A 10,401-nucleotide genomic window follows, 5' to 3' on the forward strand; every position below is an offset into this window, starting at 1 on the left:
TTGCAGGCTTTAAGTTTTTTTTAATACCCAGTTTCAACTTCATAGTTTGGGTTTAAACAGAAATTTATCCTGGAGGTTTTAGCAAAGCTGCTTCTCTTGCCATCTCCTCTTAGTAAGCAAATCCTGGATGCTTTCCTCGCCACGAGTGCTTAATGGCAGAATACATCATGTCACCATCCAAGGCAGAGTTTTTTGAGTGGCATATTCTCCTGGCAGGAGGGAAAAATCTGATCCAGGTGCCACAAAAAACAGATGGAATTTTCCATACAAAACTATTAGTCTTGGATTGCTGGATAGTGAATTTTGTTTTTCAAAAGTATGACTTTGGACTCTTACTGTCATCCTATTTCAGGAGTGATGTTTGGACTCTTGAGCTAAAATCCAAAGGTGTAATCAAGATAGATCATTGGTAGGAAGTAGAAGACTTGGGGTAACTGTGACACACCCAGTCCATGTTATAATCGAGGTCTCAATTTTTAAAATGGTGGGTGTCAGGGGAAGTCAGCTGCTAAGGCTGTGAGGATTTAGTAAAATGATATAACAAGTGGAGAGTTAATGAATTAGGTTGTTGAGATTTAATGAGATGATGTCTGTTATGAGCTTAAGCATAAGGCTGTGTTCCTAGCAAGTTCTTACAGGGCATTTCCTGTGAGTTCCAAGGTCAGTGTAGAGGAATAGCAAATTGAGGATGGATCAAGGATTTCCTGGCTTTTGGCTTTATAGAACATCATTTTCTCATTTTATTTTTTGATTATCTTTTTTTTGAAGTATAGCTATTTTACAATGTTGTGTTACTGTCTGCTGTACAGTAAAGTGAATACATTATATGTTTACATATATCCACTCTTCTTTATATTTTCTTTCCATTTAGGACGCCACAGAGCATTGGGTAGAGTTCCCAGTGCTATACAGTAGGTTCTCATTAGTTATCTATTTTATACGTAGTAGTGTCTATACGTCAATCCCAATCTCCCTGTTCATCCCACCCTCCCTCCCCCACTTAGTAACCGTAAGTTTTTTCTCTACATTTGTGACTCTGTTTCTGCTTTGCAAATAAGTTCATCTGTTCCATTTTTCTAGATTCCACATATAAGGGATATTATATGATGTTTGTTTTTCTCTTTCTGACTTACTTCACTTACATAACATTGTTTTCTAAGAACCTAAATGGACCCAAATCTTGGGATAACAGGAAAGCATGTAGTAAATGATACTGATTATTATCATTGCTGTTGTTATTATTACCATTAACATCAGTATCAAGAAGCATTGAACTGTCCTTTGATAAGTGAAATGATAGATACCTGCACAGTGATTAAATGCACTCCGAGAGTGAAAGCTAGTTGTTTCCCATTTCATCGAGAGAAGCACAAAATTAAAGGAGCATTGTAGTAGAGTTCTGAGTCTTAGGAGCTCTGAGTTCTTCCAGCTGTGCAATTTTATTGGGATCCTTAACAGTTAGAATACACTCATTTCCAAAATTGCCCAATAAGAATTCTCACATCAGCTCCTAACCCATGGAATCAAAGTCATCCTGAAAGTGTGCTGGGAATGTGTATTTTGAATAAACATCCCAAGTGATGCTTATGATTAGATTATTTCTGATAAACACTGGGTTAGAACAATCTAGAAGGGCCCACCTGCTCTAAAATTCTAAGTAAGAATTTCTATTAAGGAAACCTTTTTTTTCCCAGTTTCAATTTCAGAGTGAAAGCTCTTAAGTCCTGGAATTGTGTTCTGTTGACAGTGTGGGTCCATGTGTATATGTTGTAGGGAAATCACTAAGCAATAAGATTACTTTTAAAATGATTAAATTCGAGGTCATCATTCCCTAGGATGGTTTAGAAATGACTGAACCACGACATGAGAGGTGAACAGATGACCTCGTGTTTTCTCTTAGAAACCTATGATTCCACGAGGATGACACAGGTTTCATGCATGATCTGTCCTGTTTACCCTCTCTTGTCTGAAATCAGTGAGTCACAAAAAACCAAAATTGCTACAGAAATGTCAATTTGGAAGACATCTTTGTGTTAGTTAGAAGGATTTTTGTGGAAATATGACTTAAGCTTTTGTGTCTCAAAAGATGAGGTAGAGTTTCCCTGGAAAAAGACTCAAGAGAACCCAAGGAAATGGGAGATTTATTTTGTATTAAATATTTGGAAAAAGCCAGGAATCTCAATCCATTAGTCATAACCAAGTGTTCAGTGATGGGGCTGTTCCTCTGATGACTCTTGGAAAGATGGAAGTTGCTTTAATGTGACTTCCTCTTCCATTCTGGGCTTCCAACCCTAGTCTGTGTTGTTTATTTACTTCATGACTGAAACTGTTCTAATAGTCAACTCTTCTGCTTTCATTGTCTCTAACCTATTTCTGCTCCAATCCATTCTCTACACTCCTGTCAGAATAATCTTGAAATGCTACCTTGCAAACATCAATACCTTTCTTAAAACCTCAATGGCTCCTATTGTCTTTAAGTGTAAATATTATAAAACTGAAGATTCTCAGATGGATAAGTACTCACAGTCATTGCTGTTAGCTACTCAAATCCAAGCAACTTTGTCTGGTGTTTAGGGACCTAAATAAGGACTCCTGCTTATGAATGACAGAAACTGGAGGGAGGAGGAAAAGTCAATGGTTCACAAAACTAAATATCAGGAAGAAAAAAAAAAGTGTGGCTAGAAGCAGGGGCTTGAACATCATTAGGATTCTCTGCCTATCTTTTCTCCTTAGTTCTCTCTGTTAGTTTCTGCCAGCTTAAAAAGGGTACAGCATGAGAGTTTCGAGTTAAGTTTTATTTGGGGCAAAATGAGGATTATAGTCTGGGAGACAGCATCTTAGATAGCTCTGAGAAACTGTTCCAAAGAGGCAGGGGGGAGAAGGTCAGCATATATGTGGTTTTGGTGAAGGGGGAGTATATGCAATCAAGCACATATTTTTTGCTGAAGACTTCTTCTAGTTTCATAAAGATTGCTGCTAGTCACCAGGAGCAGACAACACCATGAAGGATTTCAGTGCTTTTCTGGATATGAGGATACGAGAACTGGACTCATAAAATCAGCTCTTGAAAATATCTAACTATCTGAAAACCTGTTCTGCCAGTTTTTCCGCAGAGCACAGGGTGCCTCATTTCTTTTCTCCACCCTGAACTCCTTTCAAGGGGGTGTTGAAAGTCAGCATCTGCAGCAGCACTTGATTTAATCCTTGTAGAGGTAGATGGCAAGTGCTCGTGGCAAATGCTAATTTGTAGTTGACACTCCCTTTCTCTGTGACCTCTAGTGGCTTTAGGTTTACATTTTTATAGTTATTTCATCGGACAGAAAAAAATATTCAAATCATTCCAAATTACAAATCCTGAAGAAGCTATATCTCTTTGAATACCTTGGGATAGCAATGGGAAAGGGTTGAGGTTGACAGAGAAGGAATTAATATCAGTTCCCATTGGAACTAAGTGATGAGTTTGGGGTTGGGTGGGAGAGAGCAGTTCCTTAAAAGAAGGAGGTGCTTATCAGACTAAAATGAAGATCTGGGGGGTAAATCAAGCAATTTTATCAATTGCTAGCATACTGAGGGTTAAAATAAACTTCTATGAACATATTTAATGCTACTCTTTGAATTTTTATATAAAATGACGTAAGTATAGACAGTGTTTCTTCAACATGTTATGTACCTCTATGAGTTTTGCAGTACAATTTCTTATATCTCAAATATCCTACCTTTTCTCTCTGCTTAGATGTGGCTACATGACCTAACTGAAGTTACTGTCTCTTCTTGGCTTTCTCTGGGCTTCAAAGGTGACATGTGATGACTATGCCATGTTTATACAATTCACTTGGCACTTAGGGTATCCTCTCTGGTATTAACAGTTACTCTTTCACGTGTATATCCTGTCTTCCCTAATAGAGTATAACCATCCTCAGAACAGATATAGTTAAACTCAGTTACAGAGATGATTGCTGCTGGCTGTTATTACTGTTAAATCCCTACTTTATGGTTTCCTAGATGTGAAGAGAGAGGAATTTGGCAAACAACAGCAAGGAAGTCACAGAATGAGAATACGGTTGCTTTCAGTATCAATGATTTGTATTAATTGAACTGATAACTGTTATGAACTTTGATCAAGGAAAGAGCATGGTAGAAGTTTATCCCTCAGTGAGTTTGGGTATCAGTTTAGGAAAGGCTACCCACCCCAGTATTCTGGCCTGGAGAATTCCATGGACTGTATAGTCCAAGGGGAACACAAAGAGTCGGACACGACTGAGCATCTTTCACTCACTTAGGAAACATCTTCAAACGTTCTCAGTATTTTGAAACATCTCTATGGTAAAGAATCTGCCTGCCAATGCAGCAGACACAGGGGATTTGTTTCCATCCCTGGGTCGGGAAGATCTCCTGGCGTAGGAAATGGCAACCTGCTCCAGTATTCTTGCCTGGGAAATTCCATGGACAGAGGAGCCTGACGAGGTACAGTCCATGGGGTTGCAGAGAGTTGGACATAACTGAGCACACACGCACTTCCAGGGCTATCTCTGCTTTGGTGAAGAAGAGCGTAGTATTCTCTGTCTTTAAGGCCCTTTTTCTCACACTCCTCTCTATACCTGAATATAAATACCTTTCTGTTTGGCAGGGACAGTTTCACAATTAGCAAATTAAAACAACCTAAGTCTACACTCTTTTGAGAGTAATGATGGTTTGCAGCTTGTGTAAATCTGGGAATAAAGTATATTGTGTTGAGTATTCTAATTTGGAACTCAAATATTTTTTCAATAAGTTAACACATTAGATTTTCATCATATGAATAAAATACTGAAGGTAGTCTATTGAATTAGATGCTTAATAAAATAGGATGAAAAACATGGCTTTGTAGAGTAAAACTTCAAGGAAATTTTTCATGACAGGTGTAGAATAAGGATTTCAAAATTGTTCCTTGGCCTGAATCTTTTTTCCCCATTATACTAATTCATTAAAGCTGTGTCACAGCTTGTGTAAGTTTCTAGATGGACAAGAGGAGATAGTGGGACTGCTCTTGTGAGGATAGTTTTAACTCCCATCCAGTCTTTCACATCAAGTCTTTAAACAACAAAATTGATTAAGTTTTGACTTCCTCCTGGGAAGAATGTGTAGAGCTGAAGGATGTAGAGAGCTGCTGTAAGTGACATTCTCAAACTTATGACAAAAAAGAACCAAACTAAATTCAAATCCCAGAATTAAAAAAAAAAACAAATTGGATGTACAACGCCAAAAGTGAACTCTAAGGCAAACTATGGACTTTGGGGGATAACGATGTGTCCTGCTAGCTAAGGAAAGGGAACGGGAGAAAGGAAAAATCTATTCTTGGGACAAAGCACAGAATTAAGTACTGAGCCCAGAACTGCAGCCAGGGGAGGGGCAGGAAAACTGGGAAGGCCTAACACCCCAGGGGCACAGATATGTTTACGGGTCTTAATGAGAACAACACCAGGCGTGGGCTTCCCTGGTGGTCCATGGTTAAGAATCTGTCTGGCAATGCAGGGGACATGGGTTCTACCCCTAGTCCAGGAAGATCGCACATAACCATGTGACAGCTAAGCCCGTGCGCCACCACTACTGAAACCCTAGAGCCCACGTGCTGCAACAAGACAGGCCGCTGCAATGAGCAGCCTGCACACTGCAATGCCCCTGCTCACCGCAACTGGAGGAAGCACAGCAGCGGAGACCCAGTCAGCCAAACATAAAGAAATAAATAAAAAGAAGGAAAAAAAAAGAACACGGTGATTGTACCTCCCACCCCGCACCGTGAAACTATGAAACTTCAAATGACAACAGCGAAAATACTTCTGGGCAAGGGTTGTTAGAGGAATAAGAATGTGCACAGAGAACCAGTCTGAGGCACAACCTAAAGGGAACACCAGAAATTCAGGATCGTATAGCCATTGCTTTAATGTACACCAGCCACCTTAGAAACAGGGATCTATAGAGATTTGAAATCTGTGATTCATGGTGTGTAACCTAGCAGCAACAATAACAAATCATAAAACTAATCCAGTTACTAACTCTATTAATGGAACGGCTTCCTTTACAATTTTAGCAGAAGGAAAAAAGTACCTATGACAGTGAAACTGGAGAGGTTAATTTTAAAAATGTACAAAGAATTTATACAATTCAACATCTAAAAAAACCAATCAGTTAAAAAATGGACAGGATCCTGGATAGATGTTTTTCCAAAAAAGACATACAGATGGCCAATAGACACATGAAAAGATGCTCAATGTTAATAATTATCAGGGAAATGAAAATCAAAACTTCAATGCGTTTTGATAGCCAGTCAGAATAGCTATTGTCAAAAGAACAAATAACAAGTTTTGAGGATGTGGAGGAAAGGGAACCCTTGTGCACTATTGGTGAGAAAGTAAATTGGTACAGCCACTATGCAAAGAAGTATGCAAAAAATTAAAAATAGAGCTATCATACAATTCAGCAATCTCACTTCTGGATATTTTTCTGAAAAATAAAACAAAAAATAAAAAACAAAAAACACCAATATAAAAAGATACATGCACCGTATGCTTATTGCAGAATTGTTTAAAATAGTCAAGCTATGGAAGCAACCTAAGTGCTGTCCATAGATGAATGGATAAAGACGATGTGGTGTATGTATGCAATTAAATATTATTCAGCCATAAAGAAGAATGGAATCATACCATTTGTGACAACATGGATGAGCCTAGAGGATAATATTCTAAGTGAATTAAAACAGAGAAAGACAAATGTCATATGATTTCACTTATATATGTCATCTAAAATACAAAATAAATGAACAAATAAAAAGACAGAAGCAGAGTCATAGACACAGAGAACTAACAAGTGGTTGCCAGAGGGAGAAGTATGGGGATGAATAACATAGGTGAGGGAGATTAAGAGGTCAGATTTCCAGTTGCCAAACAAATGAGTCACAGGGACGAAGTGTATAACATTAATAATATGATATCTTTGTATGGTGATAGATGATAACTAGACTTATCATGGTGATCATTTTGTAATGTGCAGAAATATCCAATTTCTATGTTGTATACCAGAATTAATATCATGTTGTAAGTCAACTGTAATTCAGAAAGAAACACAGAAATTCATAGGAAAAGAGATCAGATTTGTGGCTACCAGAAGGCAGGGATAAGAGGTGGGGGCATGGGGAATTGGTTGAAAATGGTCAAAAGGTAGAAACTTCCAACTATAAATAAGTATTAGGGATGTACTGGTATCTCAGTTGGTAAAGAATCCACCTGCAATGCAGGAGACCCCTGTTTGATTCCTGGATCAGGAAGACCCCCTGGAGAAGGGATAGGCTACTCACTCTGGTATTCTTGGGCTTTCCTGGTGGCTCAGAGGCTAAAGAATCAGCCTGCAATGCGGGAGACCTGGGTTGGATCCCTGGATTGGGAGGATCCCCTGGAGGAGGGCATGGCAACCCACTCCAGTATTCTTGTCTGCAGAAATCCCCATGGAAAGAGGAGCCTGGCGGGCTATAGTCCATGGCGTCACAGAGTCAGACATTACTGAGCGACTAAGCACACACAGCGCTGGGGATGCAATGTACAGTATGATTAAATAATTAACACTACTGTATATTGTATATGAGAGTTGTTGAGAGAGTAAACCCTAAGAGTTCTCATCACAAGGAAAAATATTTTTCCCTTTTATTTTGTATCTATATGAGATTATGTGTCTTCACTAAACTTGTGATAATCATTTCATGATGTATAAGTCAAACCATTATGCTGTACACCCTAAACTTATGTATAGTGTTGTATGTTGATTATATCTCAACAAAACTGGATGAAAATAAAGACTGTGTGATATTGGTGAAAAGACAGACTGATAGATAAATGGAATAGAATGGAGTCCAGCAATATACCCACAGAAATATAATCAGCTGATTTGTAACAAAGACACTGCTGCTGCTACTGCTATGTCGCTTCAGTCGTGTCTGACTCTGTATGACCCCATAGACGGCAGCCCACCAGGCTCCCCCGTCCCTGGGATTCTCCAGGCAAGAACACTGGAGTGGGTTGCCATTTCCTTCTCCAAACAAAGAGACAAAAGCAATTAAATAAAGAAATGCTAGTCTTTTCAACAGATCCTAAAGGAACAAGTGGATGATCATATATCTTAAAAAAAAAAGGGGGGGACTTCAATACATATCTCACATTTTATATAAAAATTCACTTTTGTCAAGGTTCATATCAACAGTAGTCATGCTGATATCATTTGCCCCAGGTATGATGTAAGAAGGACAGTTACCTATGTGATATTCTTCTCCCAAATCCATAATATCATCTGTTCATGAGAAAACAGACAGACTGAAATTGAGGTGTATTTGACAAAATAGCTTACTGCGGATATTTTATATAATATTTTCAATGTTTCTGTAAGTCTAAAATTATTTCAAATTTAAAAGTTAAAAAAAGAGAGAAACTGACATGAACTTACGTATTATTTTTCCCTTGGAGGAGAAGCTTTAGGCAGACTCAACCCAAGGAGCAGGCAGGGAAGCCAATCAAATTAGCACTTAAAGGATTTATACTTGATGCCATTAAACTTCCAAACGTTTCTTCAACTTAACTGATGTGTATGGGGCCATTTCATTTTCTGTGCACAAGAACTTTGGTGGAAGAAGTGGAGCTTCCGAAGGCAGCATGCTGACTGTTAGTTAACCCCTGCCTCCTACTTATGCCTTCAGCACTTAATTTCCACATTTTCCACTCCCAGGATTGCAGCTTGGAACTCCAATTCTCCAGGCTTGAGCCTCTTAACTTTACCTCTGCCATTTATTTCCCCAGATTTATGAGCTTGTGTGACATTTACCAAGATCTACCCTTCTGTCAAGGGCTTCCCTGGAGGCTCAGTGGTAAAGAATACACCTGCCAGTGCAGGAGATGTGGGTTCAGTCCTTGGGTTGGGAAGATCCCCTGGAGAAGGAAACGGCAACCCACTCCAATATTCTTGCTATGGAAGTCCCATGAACAGAGGAGCCTGGTGGGTTATAGTCCACGGGGTCACGAAAGAGTTCGACACGATTTAGAGACTAAACAATAACCTTTCTGTCAAAGCAGCCACAATGATCTGATTTCACAAAGGTAAGGCTGACCTACATTAAGGTTTTACCTGTAGTGTAGGTGTTACATTCTAAATCTTAGTAAAGTGACAGAAAAGAGAAATGCGGACTGTGAAAGGAGGAGGTGTGGACCCCATTCACAGTGATATCCCCTTCTTGGGAACTGAAGCTGATGAAGACAGACCCTCACTGCATGTATTTACACCAGTCCCTACTTGAACAACCAGAGTCTGTCTGCTAGGAACTAGAAATTTGGACTAAAAGATACAGAAATATAAGACTAGGAGAAAGTGTAGGAACTTCTGCCACCCAGGGGCCCAGTGTTATCTTCATTCTAGTTTCTGAGGCTTAGATACAACCTGTATTAGTACCTATGGCTGTTGGGGCAAATTACCACAAACTGGGTGACTTAAAACAACAGATATGAATTCTCTGATAGTCCTGGAGGCCACAAGTCCAAAATCAGGGTGTCAGCAGGGCGTACTCCCTACAGAGGCTCTCAGGGAGAATGTGTTCCTCTCTTCCCTAGCTTGTGACTTTTCAGCTTGAAACCACATCACTCCCATCTCTGCCTCTGTCTGCACATTATCTTTTCTTCTTTCTGCTCTGTGTCTCTTATGAAGACACTTGCCACTGGATGTAGGGCCCACTTGGATAATCAAGGATGATTTTCTCAAGACAACTTAATTACACGTACAAAGAAAGATGCTTTTTCTAAAGCACATTGACAGATTCTGGAGATTATGGTATAAACGTAGTTTGGGCAGGGGGTACCATTCACCCAAATATATCACCCTTCCAGTTATTGTTTTCTTAAACTAAATAGTGCTAATTTCTAGTGCAGGCCTGCATGCTCAGGTACTTCAGTCATGTCGAACTTTTTGTGATCTTATGGACTGTAGCCCGCAAGGCTCCTCTGTTCATGGGATTCTCTAGGTAAAAATACTGGAATGGGTTGCCATGCCCTCCTCCGGGGGATCTTCCTGGCCCAGGGATTGAACCCACATCTTCTGGGTCTCCTGCATTGGCAGGCAACTTCTTTACCCACTGAGCCACCTGGGAAGCCCACCAGTTTCTATTACTGGCAACCAAAAGAACTTACGTAGTTTGGTCTATTGATGCTAGTGGCAGCAGTTATAAGTGGCTTGTGTCATCTGTTTACTAAATTTGACTTGAGAAATTCTCCAACTTAAGTGTAATAAAAACTACATTGGAGCATGTTAAAAATGCAGATTTCTGCCCTACTCCCTAGAGTTTCTCAAAAAATTGGCCCAGGAATCTGCATTTTTAACAGTGTTCCCAAATGGTCC

Source organism: Muntiacus reevesi, chromosome 12 (assembly GCF_963930625.1).
Source record: "Muntiacus reevesi chromosome 12, mMunRee1.1, whole genome shotgun sequence".
Taxonomy (NCBI): domain Eukaryota; kingdom Metazoa; phylum Chordata; class Mammalia; order Artiodactyla; family Cervidae; genus Muntiacus; species Muntiacus reevesi.